Consider the following 22,156-nt stretch of genomic DNA (forward strand, 5'->3'; position numbering starts at 1 on the left):
ATTATTATTTTTTGTTCCCACCCGTACAAAACTAAAAGAGGTGGTATAGGCATGGTCTGTCTTGCACAAAGTGTATCCAGAACCTCTGATCTTGTTCAGTTGTATAAAAGACAGACACAAAATTGCCAGGCATTCCTTCTTCAGGATAGCCTGGCCTTCTAGGGCAGACAAAGTTATCACATTGCTATGAACTTTCCTAGCCTACCTCTAGCAACAAAAGAAGTTATTAAAAAGCAGTGTCTATAGTGTCAGATTTGTTTTCCTGCTCATCATGCATGGAAGGTTGCGAAAGATACCAATATTTGCCTCTCTCCTCAAACATATCTGGCATAATTTAAGAGGGAATCATAAATAAACTAGATGGAGTTCAGTAATATATTTCTTATGAAAGCAGCTATGGGTGTTGAGTCTAGTTTGTACTGTAGTAATTTACAACTTTCTGCTTTATGTACCAAATGGCATTTCCATCCTTAGAACCTAGTGCCAAAAAAATATTCTATTTCATTCCAAACATGTAGCAATATTACACTGACTATGTATACATAAATATACAGCTGCCAGCTTTGCAGAATAAATTCAAGTGACAAAATACTTGACATCCAAACTGTTCCCTGGAAGCAACTTACTCTGCAAGCAAAACAGCAAAGCTTCTGCTGTAAAACATTCCTCCTGCTCAGAAAACTAAAAATCAAATTTGGGTATCACAGCTGATTACAACTTTAATTGCTTCATGACATTAAAACACAAAAATAATCGGCTTTTATAAAATTATTTATTACTTGCACCTCTTAGCTACATTTATCTTATGCCTGTAACTTCCCTATACAAAGCCTTTAAGTGGGGTGACAATTCATCTTTAAATTCCATTTCAGAAACGTGTAGTCCATTATCATATTCAGAAAAAGAGCAACATTTTCAGAGAAGTACATGCAAAAGGTGATGCTGTAGCAATGTTATACTTAAACTTGTTGCATTGGCTAATAATTTACCAGGTTGAGATTCATTTCTGATTTACAAGAAATTACACAAATATCACTTAAGTGTAAGTTTGTTATGGCTATTATCAATGTCTTGTGAGGAAAGAGAGTTCAGTTTGTGGCCTTAATATAAACCCAAATCCATAATAAGGATTTTTTTTTATTTCCTGAGTCAATTTGACAAAAAACAGCATTTAGGGATATGTTTTAGGGCTTTGGTTTCTACTGATTGTAACAACGAAATCACAAACAAAAATATAAAGCTATTAAAATACAGAACTGATTCCTTAGACATCTCACAGATGCTGCCAAAGGAGTTACACTCTCTGTTAAGCATTAAAGTTCTAATTAAGGGAGATTAAATCCTCCTATGTCATATCACAGTGGTAACACTGAAAGTGATAATCTTGAGTGTGTATCTTTGCAGAGATCTTTCCACATATCTATAGGTCTGAAGTACGCCTATGAGCATTTAGTGGTATCATTTGCATTTTAAAAGTCCCTCAAATGTGAAGTTCAAATTCTTGATGCTAACAAGGGCCCTAATAGCACCTACAGAGTTCTTCCATTAGAGAAGGTGAACAGAAAGCAGAGAACCTGGTCATGACATATAAAGTCAGAAAACATCCATATAAAGGCAGGAATTGCCTCCATGGAAATATCATGGAGCCCTAGAAAGATGTCTGTAAGAATCAGGTAGCTGTGCAGACAGTGCTATCATAAAACCCTGACTTAGAATATCTGGAAGTGTCTGAAATATAGCTGTGTTCTCACTGCTGTAGCTTGCTAAAGAGGAAAAATAATATATATATCTATATATCTCTATATATATAAAATTCCTCCAAAAGTCTCTTGTACCTTCCATTTAATTGAATATGGCTCTAATTTGACATTTACTTAAATATGGCTGTGGGTATGGGGTTGGCTAATACAGCCAGAGAATCCTCAGAATGCTTGAAAGATACCTCAAGTATGAAAATATTATATACAGTATAAATTCCCATGATTTATTTTCATCCTGAAAGGAATGTGACCCACTTCACAAGAGACAGCAACTGTAAGCTTGGGAGCCATTACCAAATCAGAAGGGAGAAAGATCTTTTCCCCTGCAATTTCACTGAGATAAGATCTCATGAAGTTTCAAGCAGCACATGACTCTGAAGAGCACTGAAAGATTCTGAAAAGGTCATATCCTTTGAGACTTGTTTAAAGCAGAAGTGTTTTCTGAACAGTTATAACCATTTAATTGTGTATCACTTGAATCTGCCCCCCTCCACCCGACACCACCTTCCCTCTCTGTTCATTTCCATTTATGTCCCTTAATCAGACAAGTTGTCTCCAAGAGATAATAAAGTAAAGTACATATGGGATCCCTGGAAGAGAAGAGGCAGAAATGAAAAGGACTATATTCCTTCTTAGGTCATTCAGGAGCTTAAACTGAGAAAATAAGGTAAAGGGCTCAAAATTAAGGAGTTTTAGCTGTTTATCACCAGGTTAGTCCCTAATAGTCAGGTATGAGACTGCAGTTAGAGGAAGACACAAAAAGACATCAAATAATCAGTCCCCACTCTTGCCCTTCAGATAGTGTCTCTCTCCATTAAAAGTCAGAATGAAAACTATCTACAAAAGGTAACAGCCCTCCCAAAACCATGGCTTTGTATATAGATGCAGCGATCCATCTGAACCATGCTGTTCCAGAGATGAGATGCATTTCACAACACAAGCTGCTCCTTGGCACTGCTACCTGAACTGATAAATGCAAACATAAGCAAGTGGTAGTAGCAGAAACACATCTCCTTTGCATGAGACAGACTGGAATGGATGCTGCAGGTGACATAAAATGCCAGCAAAGTAATCTGAAGTTGAGAGGTTTGGCACAGAAACACTTGTTAAGGTTCCTCTCAAAGTCATGTTTCCCCATTTTGTGCAAGTGTTTTGCCGCATTCTTCTCTTTTGGTCTAAATCAGAATTATTCAAATCCTGCAAGAAAGAAAAAAGCTTATGAGAGTCCTCTGGTGCTCTTGCACACACTGCAGGTAGAGCCTGATGTCATATTATTTTTAGAAGTTTGCTTGCTCAGGCATTTCCTCTTCTGTCATAAGTATCTTCTAATACTGTCTTTTCCTAAGTTAGAAGAGGCTCATTACATTTGCTACATAGTTAGTGACCCAAGTCTTTGAATTCTTTTCAAGAATTCAAGTCTTTTTCTATAAAGCCTATAATAGTTATTACAATATTTTACTATTCCATCTTTTCACAGGCTTCCTTATGCTTAATATAAAATGTTCTCTGCTAGCCTATGTTTTTAAACTTCTCATTTGTATACAGAAATTTTATAGCTTTCTCTCTCTTTCTCCAGGTGCCTGTCTTACTTAATTCTCTGACCAAGCACCCTAATGCTTTTGTACAAGTGTCCTCGGCTTCTATCCAGTCTTGGCTCAAATTATCTTCCCCTTTTTTTTTTTTTTTACAGTTTATATTTTAGTGGAAAAGCATTTGATGAATAACTGATCAATTTAATGCATTCATCACTTCTTGAAATTTTGTCCTAACTTTTGATTCTGAACATAGTCTGAATCTCATTTTATGAGCGGGTAGCTCAAATCCTTTTGGTGAAGGTTGATCTGCTCACACACACAGGCCCACTCTCACAAATATTTTTTTCTTTACAATCAAGGCCTTTTATTGTTTACAAAAGTTAACCTTTACTTGGCCTATACAGCAAAACAAGAGTGGGGTTTTTTTTTTAAGCCTGTTCCTGCTACTACAAGCCCTTTCAATTAAGCAAGCTGTTGTGTCTGAGAAGGAAACCACCTTGCAAAACACAGTACTCAAAAGTCCAGGCAATTAGCCACTTTTTTATTTTATTTTTTATTTTTTTAAACACATTTTCTCAATATTGTTTCTTCCTGTATCACTAATGCAAAAATGTTAAAAAAGCAACAGAAAAACCATAACCTATCATGAACTGAAACTGAATTTCTTGACAGATCTCGTGACTTTTGAGGTACCAGAAATATCACAAGTCTGAAAAAAAATAAAAAAAAATAGCCCACATTCTAGTGCTAGATCCACTAAAATGGAAAACTAGCATAAACATTAACAGTTTAATACAGGAGCTCTCACTGTCTTTTCTCCTCCCACCCAACAAACCTACAAACTGCTGGCTAAATCCTGCTCCTAAAGTCACAGCTGCTATAATCAATAAAATCTACTGCTACCACACAGTAAAGTTGTATGTATAATATTCTAGTCCTCCATGTAAGACACCAGAAGAGGGACACTATCAAGTTAGTTACATGGCAGGTGATATTAAGCAACCCTACTGGCTTGTACCAAAAATGCCTGCTGTGTGCTTAGAGCAAAATGTTTTGCAACACGTAAGTTGCAAGAGTAATTGAATTATTTTCCCTACAGCATCACATCCATGTAGAGACGATGTTTCTTTTAAATGCATTAACAGTGGCTATGGCATTCTTAAACACGGCTGAAGTTATGACATTGAAGAAACACACTTATTGGCTTTAAAAGCATTTTATGCAACAAAGACATTAGGTTTTACCAGATCTGTCTAACTATATATCTTAAAGGTATAAAAAGCTGTTTTAAAACATTCACATAATCTAAGAACTTGATGTTTAACCAGATTCTGTATGAGATTTTCCTCAACTTCCCTAGATTACTTTCTTCTGACCCATAACCAAAATGCAGCTCAGCAAGCCCTGAACTGTTCATTGAAGCAGATTGGTATTTCTCTTATGACCATTTAAAGGTTAAAAAAATTAAAAATAGAAGAAATCTCCTGAAAAGCCATTAAACACCACCGAATTGCTCACAACACTGATTAAAACCAACTCAAGTTCTGCTACACAGGAAAGCTGAACTCAGGTTTTTTTGCATGTTCTTATGCTTTTTTATGTTGCTTTTTTAAAGAAAGAGCAACAACATTATTAAGTGTGGAATGTTCAGTGTTTATGCAGTAGTTTCCCTTAAAAGAGGGGACATATCTTCAGTTGCCACAAAGTGGTACTTAACACATTGCTATGTTTTCTTAAGTAGATGGAAAAGCCAACAACCAAGTTGTGTATTTTTTTTCTTAAGTGAATAACTGAGTGATGCTGAACTTAGTTCAGTGTGCTAATTAATCACTCCGGAAACACCACACTAAGTCAACATGTGCCTACCTCCAAAAATGAGAGTTCAGTCATCGCATTTGGAAGACTCAGGTCTTTGTTCACAAAAACACTTGCACTACTCAAAGCAGATGTTCCCAAACTCTGCTATGCAGGACACTTTGAAGTTATTTTATGTGTGTGGTAGGCATTTGGAGCCACTGCTCCTGAGCTGGGGGGGTGTAGAGGGAGGAATTAAAAAAAAGGGAGGGATGAGGGGGATAGTGTGTGAGGGAGAGAGTTGGAAGCTGTTGCAACCACTGTGCAATAAAAGCTCATTCCCTTAAAGCCTACTAGCATGTGTGTGCTTTTTGCTCAGAATACCCCCAAGAGGCTCCCAGATTGGGAGAACAGGATGAGATCTATATGGGAGTTGAAAGGCAAGCAGCCATTCTTGAGAGCAGGAAGAAGACAGAAGGTTATTCCTGATCCTATAATCCATGATCCTGAAAACTATTATGGTCTTTGTCCAAGAGGGTCAATGGTATGTATATGTTGTCTGGGAATTTCTGAGCTTCTAACACATCAGTGGTAGTTCTCCTCAACTTTGAGTAGAGCCTGGAGTTGAGAAAAAACAACCCTGAAGAATGACTGTACATGACATTGCTAAAATGCAGCAGAACAGCAATTAGCGTGCAGTGCTTCTACGGCTAGCCAGTTGTTACCTAGTTACTTGGTGTCAGAATTTTAGTTCAGGATTTTTTATTTTTTAAAAATACATATAAGAAAGACAACTTTACTTTTGCTTTTATCATTTACTTTAAAACAGAAAAGTAAATCTCAGGAAACATGCAGTTGTTCAAATTTGTCACCTCTCACTTGCGCTTTGAACCTTAACAACCACATACCAAACTGTATACTGCTTGTGGTTTCCAGACTTGGAGTAATGAACTTTTGTTCTGTAACTATCACAGAGGTGACAGTCACCTGCTGAATCACCAAAACCATATCCTGGCACACCCGCATTTCTTCTGAGCTATGTCCCATTCAATTGCTTGTCTGGGTACATCTTCCTTGATTCTACAGAAACAAGAGGTGCATCCTTGTATATTGTAACTGACCATCAAGACTATTAATATGACACTGCTTCTTTGAGGGATGAAAAGTCAAAGAAGAAAGTGGAGTGATTTACTTCCTCATGGAATCAGATCTGTGGGAAGTTGAGCCTAGATGCACAGAGGTACTTACCTACCATATTTTTTGTTTCTTGAACCTTTGGTTCTTAAAACAGAGTTTTCTTTTCCTATAACTTATTTTTTCTATATGTTAGAACAATGCAGAAAGTTTATATGAACAAAGCTAATCAGACACCACATACAGTTTAAAAATAATCATCCATTTGTTATGCTTTTGTTGTGTAGAAAAGACAGGTTAGTACCAAGTAGAAAATGACAGTTGATATCACAGATTTTTTAAAATTAAATCACTAATTCTGAAACAAATGGTTAAACTCTCCACTAACAAAAAAAAGTCTTACTGAAATAACTGTTCTCTCAGTTTTACACATCAGTAGCAAGCATTTCAGCAGAAGGTCTGCAGTCAGCTAATACAGCTTGGGACAAGCAGAGTAAATTGGGACACTTCAGAAAGACACAGGCTGATGTATTCCTAAAAACTTACAGCCTCCTGCAGGAGGATGTAAGCCTTGCGTTTTACCTTCAAATGCTGATGAGGTCTATCAAGGGAAGCAACTTATTTCCTTTCTATACTACTAGGTACTACTTATTAGCATTTATGCCACCTGCTTAACATACTGACCAGGAATTCGTATTTGCCTTGCTATCCTTCTGAAGGATTAGCTACAACACACAAAATTAGGCTCCACCTGTCTACAAAGTTCCCCATTAAATAGGTCAAGAAAACACATTAACAAAAGCCTTCAGTATCAGTGTGCTGCATTTCAACATCCTTTAACGTGATCAGATCAACAGCCTGGTCTCTGGTAAGATACTACATAGAACAGCATATGAAGCATAACAGTATCAAAGAAAAAATTAAGAGCAGTTGTAAGAAGGACAAGAAGGAAAGATTTGGACTGTTTCTTGTAGATGCATCTCTGTCTGTCATTGTCCAATAAAAGTACACCAAACAACAAGTGCTTATGCAAGGAGACTGGGGGCTACATTTTCCTCAAAATATACAAAATATTTGTGTTTTGTCACTAAAAATCAATAAAGGAAAGACAATCTTTCAGTCTATACCTCTGATGTAGTCATCATGAGGAAAAAATGAATTCACTAAAACTGAATATGAAAAGCTAATATCTTGTATGGGCCCATAGGAACTGAACAGCAGAAGAGGTGACAATGGAGTCTGATAAGGAAGTCAGAATGTTTGACTAGCCGAGCCATGAACTTGCTCCAGTAAATTCCTACTTTAAGCTATAAGTTAGAATTTGTCTTGAGGGGCCAAGTATGTATGTCTTTCAGCTTAATAGATGTTACATGATGCCATGCACAAAGTGTGCAGTACTGAGCAATTCAAAAGGCACATGGGTTGAATTTCAAGAAGCAATTATTCAGTGGAAAAAAATGAGCATCTCTTTGTTCAATTAAAAACAGAGTTTAGCATGCATCACTGAGGGCAACTAATTCCTATTTCTGTGTCCCTTTTAAATGTTCACAGCTGGCAAACAGCAAACCTACATTTTCTTAAGGCAGTTTCAGATAACTCTAGTCTAGTTCTTAAAATTTACTTCATTTAAGTTTCTAGAATAACTATGGCATATTTTATCATTGATATAATGCCTTTTTCAAACACACAGGTTGGAGAGTTCATCACTGCCTGAGGAGCAGGAACTTCAAGGAGGCTTTTCCCAGGATACATTTATCCATACACCATCTGCAACTTGAAGAGCACTACTGAAATTGTTTCTTTTGAATTGTTTCTTTGAATTGTTTCTTTCAAATTATTTCTTTTGCCTTTTGAAGATCCTCTTAAAAAAGAAATTATAAACAATCATTAAACAACTGAGCTCTAGTAACTAGAATTAGCTTCCAAAGTGATTCACAAAGCAATCATTCTTTAACTAGTTAATGCTCTATCAAAGCATGCATAGAACAGAAACTATTTTAATAGAGCTAAACTTTTTGTTTACTCAGGAAAAATAAACAGTGTTATAACTGGCTAGAACTGTAAACATCTACAGAGCTCAATCATACAAGCAAGTCTTATTTCTATATCAGAATACAGCTAAAGTCAAACAGGAAAAGCAAGGGCATTCATCCTATCAACACACACACACAGGAGAACTGCTGAGTCATGAAGGCACACATAGCATTAGAAGTTATTCCAGTATTAACAGATTATTTGTACATATTTTTAAAGAGTATTCATACTGAAGTCTTAAATTACCAGAATATATTTTAAAGGTCATAGTCAAGAAAGCTGTACTTACACAAATTCAAAACAAATGAAACATGAAGCCCATAGAAGACAGATGTTAAGAGCCTGGTGCTACTTTTAATTATACATCTCTACTCAAACTGTCCTTGGAGGAGGGACCAACAATTACTGTGGCTTGTATAACAAAACCAAAAAGCTCCAAATCTCATTATATTTAGGTGCTACAGTATAGTAATAAAAATGTTAATAAAGACTATAAATTTGGAATACACAGGGTTAGAGAAGCAGTGGTACTTCCTGAGGCCAGGCTTTTTACCTTGCTACCTGTTCTGGGTTTGAATGTCATGCTAACCCTAACAATGTCAATCTCCAGAACACTTACATTATTAGCATAGGATAAATTATTTTAGGCTCTGATCTTGCAAATGAGAGAGCATTCATCACAAGAAGTATTCTGAGCAAAGCCCAGAACAGTATGCTTAAAACTAATCTCCCTGCTAACAAGGTCTGTAGAGAAAAGGCAAATGCTCTGCATACTGGGACGGGATTTTCAAGAAATTTTACAACAGCTTTGTGGAACATAAGAGGCTCCTACACTGACTTTCCATGTGCCTTTGATTAATGAATACATATAGGGCAGAGAAGAGATAACCTTTTATTTCCCCTCCTTGCAAAGGGAGTTCTAGCAATGATTAACATTAGTCACTGGAATACTACTGTGCAACCAGAAGAGAAAATCCAAAGAATCCTGTCAGTATGTGTACCCAGTTTCTCCTCTTTATCCTACAAATATACTGACATACCAAGCTCTTTCTTTGTGATTCTTTGAACAGAATTTTCAACTTGAGATGTTCAGCTTGGAGTATATTAAATATCCATAGGGATAATAGAGCTGCTGAGCTGCATGATACGCCCAGTGACAGAGCACTCTTAAAAATAAAATGTTTCCGAGCAAGTTAAGAATGAGCATGTAACAATGAAAACGTACACATTTTGAGACTTAAGATGATGTCATAGCTACATGGCTCTAATCTTCATTTTTGAGGATCGGAATTTAGGATTTCAAAGCCTAAATCCCTACTTATGTTCTGTTATGTAAAATACAGGCTAAAATAGCCTGTAGCAGACAGCCACAAATGCTCAGCATGAATCTCAGGGGATTGGGGGCAGGGGGGTGATATTTAGGGAAGAGGAAAAAAAAAAGACAAGTAGCAGCATGGAAGAACAAGCATGGATTAGGAAATAACTTGAATGGTGCGATAGTCTGATACTGAAATAACCACACAACTTCAGGGTTCATATTTCGTAATACTTTTGGACTGGGGCCAGCAGGGAAGACAGTACAAAAGGAAACACAGGGTTTGTTTGGGGATTTATTTATTTATTTTTAATTTTTTTTTCCTTCCTCTAACCCTCAGATAACATTCATAGCAGCTCATGCAACGTGAAAATCAATTCATATGCATGGCAGAAATAACAAATACTGAAAAGCTAATTAGAGAACAACATAGCTTCCAATGCCAGAAACGAAGCAAATTTAGATCTGAATTATATTTTAACAGGATGAGGTATCTGCTAGAAGAATCACTAGGAGATGTGGATTCTTCATTTAACCACTTCACATCAAAATCCAATGGTGCTCTACAAAAAAACACAAAAAAATCTCTCTCAAACTATGGACTGTTTTCTGCCTTGGGATTACAAAACATCTCAAGATGGTATCATGAATCAAATATGACTCATCAAGCCCACCAGAAGCTGCTGGCAACAGTAAATTTCTACTTGGCATCAACATAAACACTTGAAAGCAATAAATGCAGGCTAACTCCACTACTCCACCCTGGAGGGCTTTAGCTTTTCCCAATGTGGGAGTCAGAAGCGTCTACGGACGCAGCAGGAGGAGCAGTGGAAAAAGGTAATATGAAAGGAAAGCCACACTTCCAAAAAATACATGATGAAAGCCACATTAGACAAACAAGACAGGTAAATATAGTAATAGTCCAAAATAAATGCAGGTCAGGCCAGATCTGCTGTGTAATCCTGGCCTTAATAGGTTGAGTTTTAATAAGTTTTGTACTTTCAGGTTGCTGTTTCAGAGCACCACCTAAACACTTTGTAGAAAGGCTACCTACATCTGCTTGGCTGTAGATATATTGCAGTCCTTCTAAATGTGACAGAATAAATAGTGTCCCACTTTGCCTGTCTTTTCCATCTGTACATCTTATCTAAAGCCATACTTTTCCAAGCAGGAACCACACACAGTTAGTTCTCTCCAATACACAGTATGATCGAACAGCAGGCATCACAGGAGAAATACATTATATCAAAAAATATATTTTATGTGATGACAATGGGTGCATTGCAAATTTAAGCAATGCTATGCCAAAGAATGTCTGTTAATTATATTACAAAGTAAAATTAGGCAATGCAAATTTACTGAAAAAAATTCTTAATTATTTTGTTATTGCTGTGCTTGCCAGAATCACTTGCATAAAACATAAGAAACCAATTCAAAATTAATTTTGAGCAGAAACTTTCCTCTGTAATTGCAGAATAATCTTCAATAAGCAAGAGGGGGAAAAAAACACACACTTTAAACCACAGGAATTCTTAGTGAAATGGATGAAAGGATAATTAATAAGCACCACGCTAAATTTTGTTTTTAATGTATTGATACACACACAGAGCACAGCTACTTCATTTCAGATTCTGCAAGCCTCTCCTTAATTCTCAGTATCCTTTTAAAAAGGAAAACCACACCTGTAATGTTAAAAAAGTGATCAATCATACAAACTCTACTTTTATCCATTTAATCTAACCACTTTACCAAAACCCTGAAAAGACTCCATGAAAGTGTTCTTCCTTACTGCAGTAAGGTATTTAAATGGTTATCAATTCATCATATAATGACCAAAGCTAGACGCAAAAGGTTTTTTTCCCTTACAGGCAGGGAACACAGGCAATGCCTAAATGACCGTCCACAGATGCACCCACACAAAGAGCTGTTGTCTCATATTCCACTTCATATTTTTCACTGCTGAATGCACACGTGTTTTGGGACTTAGCATAAAAACAGTGAAATAATACCAGGACAATATATAAAGTATTTCTTTACTGACTGTCAGCAGACACCTGCCTGATTTAGCCTAGTCTCTTAAAAATAAAAAGCTTGCCTTAAGCCACTTTCAGAAAGTATCTTACACGCACAAAATAAATACTTCAGCAGTGATTTAAGCTAACCTGCTTGACTTTGAGGACTACTAATCCACTTCAGTACAGGCAGGTATCACCACATAGCTGAGAAGCGACACCACCTTAAATAACTTCTCAGCTTCCACTCGCCATGCAAAAACTTTAACTTCATAAAGACACAGCCTTGACAAATGTTATTTTAAGCCACTACTGAAATTTCTTGATTACAGAAATCTAAGGTCAAATTCATAAACGTAAGGGCATGCATGATGTGGGGCTGCAGAAAGCCTTCCAACACCATGCAGACTTGAGACTAACCTGACCACACAAGCAGGTACAGTATCACTGAACTGGTGTACCTAAAGGGTAGTGATACCAAGAGATCACTTCACAGCAGCTGCCAAATACCTTCACTGACAACAGACTATGACAATAAAAAGCAATTGATTAACAACATACAATCAGTTATCAACAGGAGAAAAGAAGATGTTTAAATGCTGTGGAAGAGAAAAAAGTGTACAACTATTTCCTACAACCTGAAATCTGGTAGGCCTCCATAAGTCCACCACATTTTAGTCAACACTAAGGAAAAACTCATCTGGCTTTAGCTCTGGACATAATTCTGTACCATTTTAACGACTGGGGGCAGGGAGAGATGCACACACACACTTTAAAAGCTAAGTAAAAACAAAAAACCTTGTAGACGTCCAAGTATGGTACATTTATTCAAATTGATATAGCATCTTGAGATGTCTTTCCCAAAACAGCTTTTTAACTTTTTTTTTTTTTAATCCAGACTTCCACCTTCAGAAAACAGACATCCACTCTGGATTATTTAAACTTGGAAAAACGCAAGTGTTTTCTTTGAAAAAATATCCATTGTTACAGCAAAAACTTGGGTTTCCTTTCAAGCAAGATCATATGATTACGCGTTTATATTTTACTTTCCGCAGGAATTTACACACCCCCCATTTGCATCCTGTTATTCATTTAGCGTTTCCCTTTACTTCAGCATGCTGCATTAATAAGTGGACTTGCTGGCTGAGCCTAGGCACTCAAGGTGACAATCAGTGCTCACTCTTGCATTTTTCATATTGGCCTTTTCTCACATATTTAACGACAAAAAACATTCCTTAAAAAAAAAGTTATCTGAGACGAACTGCATAGACAGATCGTGAAATTCTAACCAAGAGGATTTCAGGGAATTTTTCTTAATACTGTACTTCAAAGCACTTACTTCTCTTCTGGAGGGAAAGTTTCAACTGAAATAGATTCCACATTATTTAAGTACATTGAAGTAGCATAAGAGATCTAATTTTCAGTACTGGATCTGACATAGATTGGTTACTCTTGTTTATCTTCCCTTTAGTCAATGATTTTAGCTTTTAACAGCCTTCAGATACATACTGATTGCTAACCTGATTTGTAATCCTACAGTTCAAAGGTCTGTAAAGAAGTCGCAAGAAGCCTTTTTCTGCTAAAAAAGGTTAACACAGCTTCTACTGAAGCTATAAATTAAACTTGCTTCATCTCACATTGGTCAAAATGTCTCACACAAGATAAGCAACATCAAATTACTTCTCTTTTCACGTTTACCAGGCTTTTTTATTTTATGGGGACTACAGGAAAAATATTCTGCTGTAATGCATGTAGTATATGTACTTACTTGTTACTTGAAAAGACCCTTCCTACAAGACAAATCAAAATTCTGCTACTTAGTTCATTATAACAAATACCCTATATTCTACAGTTGTGGTCCAGTGCAGTAGCATTAGCTGCATATGTCTGTCTGATGTGGACACCATTATAATTGCATGCTACCAAGTTGAAAGCAAATAATCGGTTTTATTGCAGTCAACCTGAGGTAACAGCTCACAAGGACTGATGAAACTGATGTGCCAAGGGAACTCTCTCATTTCATGGGAACAAATATTTTCATTTGAAAAAAACCCTGCTAGAAATATTTGACCAACTCTAGCCTTGAGTAAACCCCTTACTAAGAATTATCCTGAACAAGCACAGAAATCAAGACACTTGCATGTACTCTTCAAGCAATAGAACACTGGATACAAATTTATGAGCATTACTAAGTTGAAGCCACTAGTCACAGTAACTGAGAAGAAGTGTTATGTATATCCTACGGGGAAAAGTGAATCTATCTTTGGCAGTTACGTTTCTTCAGTCCCTTCATCCACCATATGGAGTCACTATCAAGAGGCTGAAACACTAAATCTTAAACTGATGAGGACAGAGGTTATTTTCATGTCCAAACAATTTAGTAAAAAAACACTTGCAATTTAATATCAACTCTATTGCAAGTAAGACTACTCATTTAAAATTGATCAATATAATTCCATCTTCAGTACAATACTGTTAAACTTCACAGACTGATTAAAAAGAACAGTTATTTAAATACAAGCTCCCTGCTTTATTCCAGCAATGAAAAGGACCAGACTATGACTATTTCTGCTTTTGACGAAACTGGCACAAAGCCAACCATCACATCTCACCCTACAGAACAACTTGGGTAGTGAAGGAGAGTGGTGCAGCTCCTTGGCCAGGTCCGAGACAGTGTTTCTGGCCCGATTAGCCCTCTGAGCTGCTTTATTACCCTTGCCAGGGATGAGGTTAGGGAAAAACCTGCCCACACAACTGGAGAATCTCACCTTAAGCTGTCACCTTAACGCCTCATGCCCTACATGAGTCAGGGCTCGAACACAGGAAAGACTTTGCCTCTATTTCTTTACAAGTCACCTTCACAATGAACTATAGGACAGGGCACTAGCAATTGCTTTATGTCAAAACAAAGTAATTTTTGATGCATCACTCAGCAAAATATACAGCTGATGGGAACTTATATGATGTGTTTTGAACAGTAATAGTTTTATGAAGATGAGAGGTGGGGAAAAAGAAATCTCTTGAGTGCCTTTGAAAGCCTAAAGAAAAGGCCTGGAAGGCTCATTAAGGACAATACTACTTCCAAATGCAAGGCTTTGAAACACTGGTGATTTAAGTGAAATATAAGTAGTTACATTTGTTTTTCAAGAAACTGGAAAGCTTACTTTATATAGTTACATTGTATATACCCACACAACTGGATGTTCCATTAAAATACAGATATATTTAACAGTTTTAATTACTTAAACAGCTGAAATCAACCTACAGTATGAACAGAATTTTACAAGCAGTCCAAAACCAAATAAATTTCCGACCCTTACCGTCAAAAAAACTTTTGGCTCTCAGGTAACTGACGCTAAGCCGTAGTACAGACAGCTTATCCAATTTGGCGATAACATCTTGAGGGAAAGGCAGAAGGCTGGCCAAGCGGTCCAACTCCGCATTCAAGCGATCCCTGTGTCTCTTGGACGGATTGGACTTGACTCCTTCAGCTGGAGAGGGCTTTACTCTGTGGCAAAAAACCAAACACAATATAAATGTAAGTTCCTTCCCAAAATGAAGATAAATATTTGCCAAACCTAATGTCACAAATTGTCTTTTAAGCTGTAACAAGCAAAACGTTTTTCCCAAGTGACTTCTGTTTCCCACTGGAAAAAAAAAAATAAACTAAGATGGTGTAACACACACCATACCCCCCAAAACACACACACACACACACACACAGAGTTTAATGAAGCAGTTAGATCTACAATGGCTATTTGGACGCACAATGAACATATAAATTTTTTGAGATTTAGTGGTTTTTAGAAAAAGCTTTCTACACTTTCACTCAAATGTCACTTTAATTGTTCTAAATGTTCATATTACAAATAACTCAGTAACTTTTAGTACTATTCGTGTACAAATGTATTTCACAGTATATTTTTTCACTTCAATTACAATTTTTCACAGTTGTCCTTAATTTTTGCCCATGTTTGGAACAGGCTATTGTCCGTTATTGAATACGACAAAAGTTTTATTAACTTGCTAGACAATGAGGCATGCAAAACTGCTCAAAAAAACAAGAGGTACAGCTCAGTCAGCAAGTAAAATCCTTGTAGCAAACACTATTGAGCTCATCCTTAAGTCACCTCTCAGCTGAAGGCATTTCATTTGAGTACAGCACAATGAAGGCATGCCTTTGTACCTTAGAAAGTACAATATAAAAAGCTTTATGTTATAAATAACTTAATGTTTTTGTAAACTTGCTATTTTCCATTCATATTCACTCTGACCTCCAATTTCAGATCATTGGGTACTCACACCCTCACACGTACACAAAAGTCTAGGAACAGGTTTAAACCTCTACCCATTTGAATTATAAATAGTCATTACAAGCCAATACTGAAACCAAATAATTTATGTGAATAATCCATAGTAGATTTTATGATATTTATTAAACAGCTTTCAAATTAAAGACTGACTCATTCTCACTTTTCCAGTACTGCAGTTCTACTGGAGATCTACAGCAGTTATCAATTTGTGCTTCTCTCATAGGAATGTTGGTTCTGCAAGATGCATCACTCACAAAATACTGAACATAAAGACTTTCAGCAGTTAATTTCTTTAGTAATTAATTTAGTCTGCTTCCAAGCTTCATCTTTACATCAATTCTACAATAAGAATTTGCAAAAGCTCTGATAGTTATTTTTGCCACTGCTGAAAGCAAACCATCCTGAAAAATAATTTCACCTTGTATTTCCAGTCAAATAAGTAATGATAGAGTGGAATTTCCTATTTTTAGCTTCGTTTTTTTTTCTTTTATGTTTGAATTACACTTCCTGTTGGTTTAAATTTAAGCCCTTCTCTTTACAGGCATTATTTTTTCAAGCGCCACTTGTCAAAAACTCGCACTTAAGTCTGGCTGCCCATTCCCTAGCACTACAGCTGTCCCTTTGCACATTAATGGAGGCACGGTCCTTAGGCACAGCCCGGAAACGTGAAGATGTTGTAATACAAAATATTAACACACAAATACATAGTATATCAGTACCAACTACTTACTCCACAGATGGATAAAGTTAAACTTGCTGCAGAGTAAAGATTGCCTAGGACACAGTCCTAGTAGAGCCACTATAAACATTGTAAAAGCGGGGAAAACAGATGAATCAATAAAAAACCACCAATTGCAGTGAATGACAAACTAAATATTTGGTTAGATATGTGCTTCAGTTACAAGCCCTGACTTTCAGGCATGCAGCTCACCATATCCCCAAGTGAATATTAAATTTAAAATAATTTAGTAAAGCTTTCATCACATTCTCTTATTCTGGCAGAATATTCACTTGTACGAGCCATATGATTAATACAATTTAAATATCACTTCAACAACATAAGTTTGGTTCAGAATCACCAAGCATTACCAGTAACTTTAAAAGTCAGTTCATAAATATTTTTTGTGTATTGAACTGCCACAAAGGTAGAGGCAGAACAGTAAATCCAAAGTTCGGGCAGATGACAGTACTATAAGAATTAGTGAACAGCTCACAACTACCAAACCAAAACAGGTCTGCTTCTGAGGAGTGGAGGTCCCCATGAAACCAGTTCCTAACATGTGACCTTTTCCAAATAAATCAATACTAAATACCAGACTTTTCTATTTTCACAACTGTCCGCTTTGTTTAAAACTTTAGGAGAAATTTGACAAGTTGGTTGAGACTACATGCAGCAGTGCAATTCTCTCGTCAAGTTGTTAGATCTAATTGTTTTTGCTTTACTTGCAAGTGATTTCTCTTTCTTACTTCTAACTAGTCCAAAGCACGAGGATTTTCTAAATGAAGCGTGTAAAATTTCTGAATATTACATTATTGGTATTTGCAGCATAAATCTTACCATGTTCTCTCCTAACTGCTTTTCCCTAATTTTCCCCTTTGTCACTCAACTAAAATCCGTTATATAAAAATGGATCTTTCAGTGACGAAAGGAGAAGGGCGGAAATGCTGAAGGCGTAAGTAGCAAGCTAAACCATTTTCCATCCACTTATGTAAACCCTTGATACTAAAGACAGCCCTAGCTGCGTTGCAGAAAATTATCTTCGAGGAAAATTACGTGCTATGTCAAGATTAAATCCATGCATGTGTTTTATATAAAAAAGCCAAAAAACCCACAATACACTCACACTAAAGGAGAGAATGGATTTTAACCTGATCGTTCAGTTCTTGATCTTTTTACATTTTGCAGGAAATTTGAATTCCCAAATCAAAGGCCAGAGGACTCTGCACATTCAGTGCCTCTAAACTGAGCTACAATCCTTATCATCAAACAGCAGCAAGACAAGCAAGCACAGTTAATTCTTATTTTAACAATTCTAAAGAATTTGCCATCACAACATTAGCTGACTACTATTTTCACAGGTCTGCTAGACTACTTCATCAGAAGTTCTCATTACACATGCTTACCATGTGTGCCTTCACAGACATGAACAACACTAAATTATTAAAAGTGCACAAGTGCTTAAGTCTTAATTATTATCAAAAGGCCAAAATAAGTTCCAATATTTACATACTAATATGGATGTTTTTAAAGAGAAATTGAACCAAATGAGGAAAAGAAAATAAAGCACAAATTTGTTTGCAATATGACAATAAAAACTTTGAAAAGGAGGAAAACAACTCAACAATCAAGCATTGAGAAGAATGACATCTTATTAACAAGATTAAATTAAGTTAGAAAATAAAAGAATGTGCAAAAAAAGCACTAAAGATACTGGGACATCTTAAAAAAAATTGTTAAAGAACATAATTAGAAGTTCACCAGTACTGTTTTATTGCTTAGAAAAAAAGGACATAAGGAAGAATACACATTACCTAGCTGAATATATTTATTAGCTATGTATAATTTTCATCTCATATTTAATAATCCATGCAATAACATATGCTATTCTAATGTATATTATTCAATTCAATGTATATCAGATATATGAAATGCATCATTTACCACTAAGCAAGTATTACAGTAGGTGACATCATCTAAAATTCTCTATTTACTTTAGCAACTGAAAAATACTGCTAAGCATTTACTCTCTTACTTCCCACACCGAATTTAGGATTACTGAAAATTCAGCTGATAATTTCTTTCAAAAAAACAAATACAACACAGATGATCAACCTCTCTCTTGGATCAAAAGTTGCTGTCAACTGATCTTGAAGGGGCAGGAGACCGTTCCCAGTGGCTCCTTCAGCAGGCAGTGAAACCAGCAAAGATTTAGGCTGCTGAAGGCATAAAGTTGTTTTTACTAGAAAACCTCCATCAGAAGCATGTTACTCATCTGATTCTGGGCAACTTGTTTGTTCTCCAGTAGTAAACAGAGCTTTAGGTCCCTAGTCAGGATATTTTGGTGTATGAAGAATTCTATCAGAGTGACAGAGACAGTCAGAATACCAACCAAGAATCAAAGTTTCGCACTCAGTTTTAACATATTCCATTACTATTTACAAGCCAAGGCTATTTGGAAAGCAAAAAAAAAAAAAGTATGTTCCTATCTACTGACCATGTTATCTACATTTGTCTCGCCCCATTTGCTGCACATTCTCTTTCTAAAAAGTACACTTCTGTAAGAAGCACTGACCAAAACCCAACCGACCAAAAAAACTCAAACACTTTAAAACCAGTGAATTTTAAGTAGCAGTCTACATGTAAAATACAGGTACCTCAAGTCTGGCAGCATTATAATTTACACACAATAAGTTTATTCTAAATATGATAACAGCTTTATTGCCTCTATTTCAAATAAAAGGCGCAAACTGTTGTTTGTAGCAGATAACGCTTTACACAAAGGGATCTTTTAATGATTATTTTTCTTTTCTGATGAACTCCCATTGTGAAAGCTTGTTCCAGCACTTCTTGTTTAACTTGAAAGAATACATAAATATTTTCATTTGTTAAATTACAATATCTCTGCACTGCTTTCTGAAATTACTATGTCTACTCATAATTAAGGATCAACCAGTCAGACATTTTTCTCTGGAGTACTTTATAGCATAACTACATTTAAACTAACACAGAAGATGACAATATCATAATTTCTTATTTAGTCTGCTAAAGAAACATGCCATTATGCTTTCTGCACAAGCATAGTATGAAACATTTAGATCTCTCCACCCTGTTCCTTGTCTATTACATTTATCCAGTTATGCAAAACAATTCCGAGCCAAACATTGAAAAAAAAGAAAATCAATGCAAATCAGAGTTAGTAGGCAGAAAAATATAAAAACTACAAGGTGGAGCTACATTTATCTATCCTTCAACTAATGTTAGAAACTATCTGCAGTATACCCCACTTCCATAAAATCTGCATTTTATCCTTCCCACTACAATAGTAATCTATCAAATCAGCAGTTCAGTTATTATTAACTAGAGAAAAGGGACTAAAGACTAAAAAACAAAGCAGGGGTCACCCATCGCTCCCCAAGTTTCAGTGGGGAGTGAAACACCCCATGGACAGGCTGCCACCAGGGGGACTCGCAGTGTGCAAGTAGTGAATGAAGAGGACATCTAAAAACTCCAAGGTTTTAAGTTATTTCTGTAACATATTACATGCAGTTGGAGGGCACATGGTTTAGCAGGCTTTTTTTCTTCCTTTTTTTTTTCTTGCAGATGACAAGATAACAAGACTACTTGCAGGAACAGTTGCCTATTAAGCTCCCCCATGATTGCTTTTCTTTTTCAGCTGTGGTACTGTAATTCCTTACTGAATCAAAAAAAAAAAAAAAAGCACATTTCAGCACTGTCAGGCAATAGCCCGAGATTCCCTCTTGGGTTTAGTCCATGGCACATAACGACACTGGAAAGTTGCAGGGGGAAGTTTCCTGAACTGGTTTTGAGTTACCACCATGGCTTTAACGAGTTATTTGCACCTGAAGCAAGAAGTATTTCTTCTACTTCATTTTTTTCCATGAGAACTACATCATTATACGAACAGCTTCTTCCATTTCTATAAACCAGCTGCCTGTTACCACAGGTTGCCAAGTACCATGCTCCATTCAGACTTACATATATACATATATGGCAAATAAAAAAAAAAATCAGAACAATACAGGAACAATCTCTTCTACAAAAGATACTAGTCCCAAAAATGTATCACCTCTTTTTTTTTTTTCTAATTTTTTTTTTTAAGAGCTGTAAATTCTACTGGTGGGAGGAAATGCCAACTTAAAACCAATTAAAAGCACTGTGGTGTCAAACCATAGGACAAGCAAACACAACACTAGAACTGTTCATAAAGTTTAAAATCTTTTTAACCAGCAGCAATTACATCTTCCCTCCCTTCACCAACCAGTTACAAAAACTTACTGCTTCTCTCACTTTTTTCGGTCTAAAGGTATGGTCTGTAATGAGTTATGTGACAAATTGGAGCCCTCTGACCCACCAACAATGTTCTATAAGGCTGGACTAAAAGAAGCAGCAATCAAACACCATAGCCATTATGAGAAGAAAAACCCAAAATAAGTCATACATGGAAGATAAATTCATTGTGCATTAAAATAATTTCTACTAACTCAAGCAAAGTGGCTTAATAATCACCCTCCACTTCAACTTATGGGTGAGCAAACTACTTTAATATAAGTATTTTCTTTTTAAGAAACACTTACTTCTCCCTTTGGTCCTAATGGACAAAGTCCCTCAATAGATAAATTATTTCCACTAGTAATAAAAATGGTTTCAAAGGGAACTAATCACAGAAGTTTGACCAACTTACATAAATTTAATTCGGTACATCTACATTTTCATTTGGAAATGAGCAGTCAAAAAAGTAAACAGTTATTTTCAAAATGAATTCATCTTCTAGCAAGGGATTTTTTTCAAATGCATTTTTAGACTTTCTGTGCTAATTTGTAGCGTGAAAGCCCAGCTATGTAAATGCATTCATTCTAACAACTTCAACTGTAAAGAAACAAGCACTCAAGCTAATTCCCCAGCCCCCAAGACAGTTGTCTGCCATAAATCTAAAAACATATAATTCACAATATAATTTCATTAAATATTTGTCATTCTCTCCTTTGATGCTTTTGTAGTCTTGGCAGTTATTTTACATCCACAGAAGTACCCTGGAGAAATAAACAGGGATTTTTTTGAGCTTTGCATCACGACTAGCTTATTTTTCTTGCAAGACAGTAGTTTAGCTTTGCTACTTTTTATGACCTATAGATTCTTGACTTTCAGTTGAAAGTGCAAGTTAAGCATCTCCTCTAGCCTGAAAAAAATCTCTCTCATGAGACCAGTCTTTTAGCAAAGCCTTGGAACCCAACCTTCAGCAGGTGCATAATATGGAATTACTTGGGTACTCAGCTGTTCCCAGAGTTCAAAAAATATAAATCAATAAATCTAAAGTCATCATACGGCCAGAGTTGTTTGGTTTGGGGTTTTTTTGGTAGGGCTTTTTTGCCTCTTTTGACTGATCCGCAGCACTTGGGTTTGTTTGGAGCTGAACAAATGAAAACATCTAATATAATACCGGAGGGTTAAAGCTGGTTCAGCCAACCCAGACAGGCTAAAAATAACCCGAAACTATGGGAATCGCCCGAGCCTTTCCCG

The 22,156-nt window shown here is 36.2% G+C and overlaps 1 protein-coding gene across 1 annotated transcript in view; it reads right to left on the bottom strand.

Moving 5' to 3' along the window:
- The window catches only part of AHR (aryl hydrocarbon receptor), a 46,130-nt gene extending 31,040 nt beyond the window's left edge, over nt 1-15,090 (bottom strand). Inside the window, exon 1 of the mRNA XM_010194110.1 lies at nt 14,905-15,090. The gene's annotated coding sequence lies outside the window, so the exon portion shown is untranslated. The remainder of the gene's footprint in view (nt 1-14,904) is intronic.
- Nucleotides 15,091-22,156: the final 7,066 nt, after the last annotated feature.

The sequence above is a fragment of the Mesitornis unicolor genome, unplaced genomic scaffold (assembly GCF_000695765.1).
Source record: "Mesitornis unicolor isolate BGI_N332 unplaced genomic scaffold, ASM69576v1 scaffold30791, whole genome shotgun sequence".
Taxonomy (NCBI): Eukaryota; Metazoa; Chordata; class Aves; order Mesitornithiformes; family Mesitornithidae; genus Mesitornis; species Mesitornis unicolor.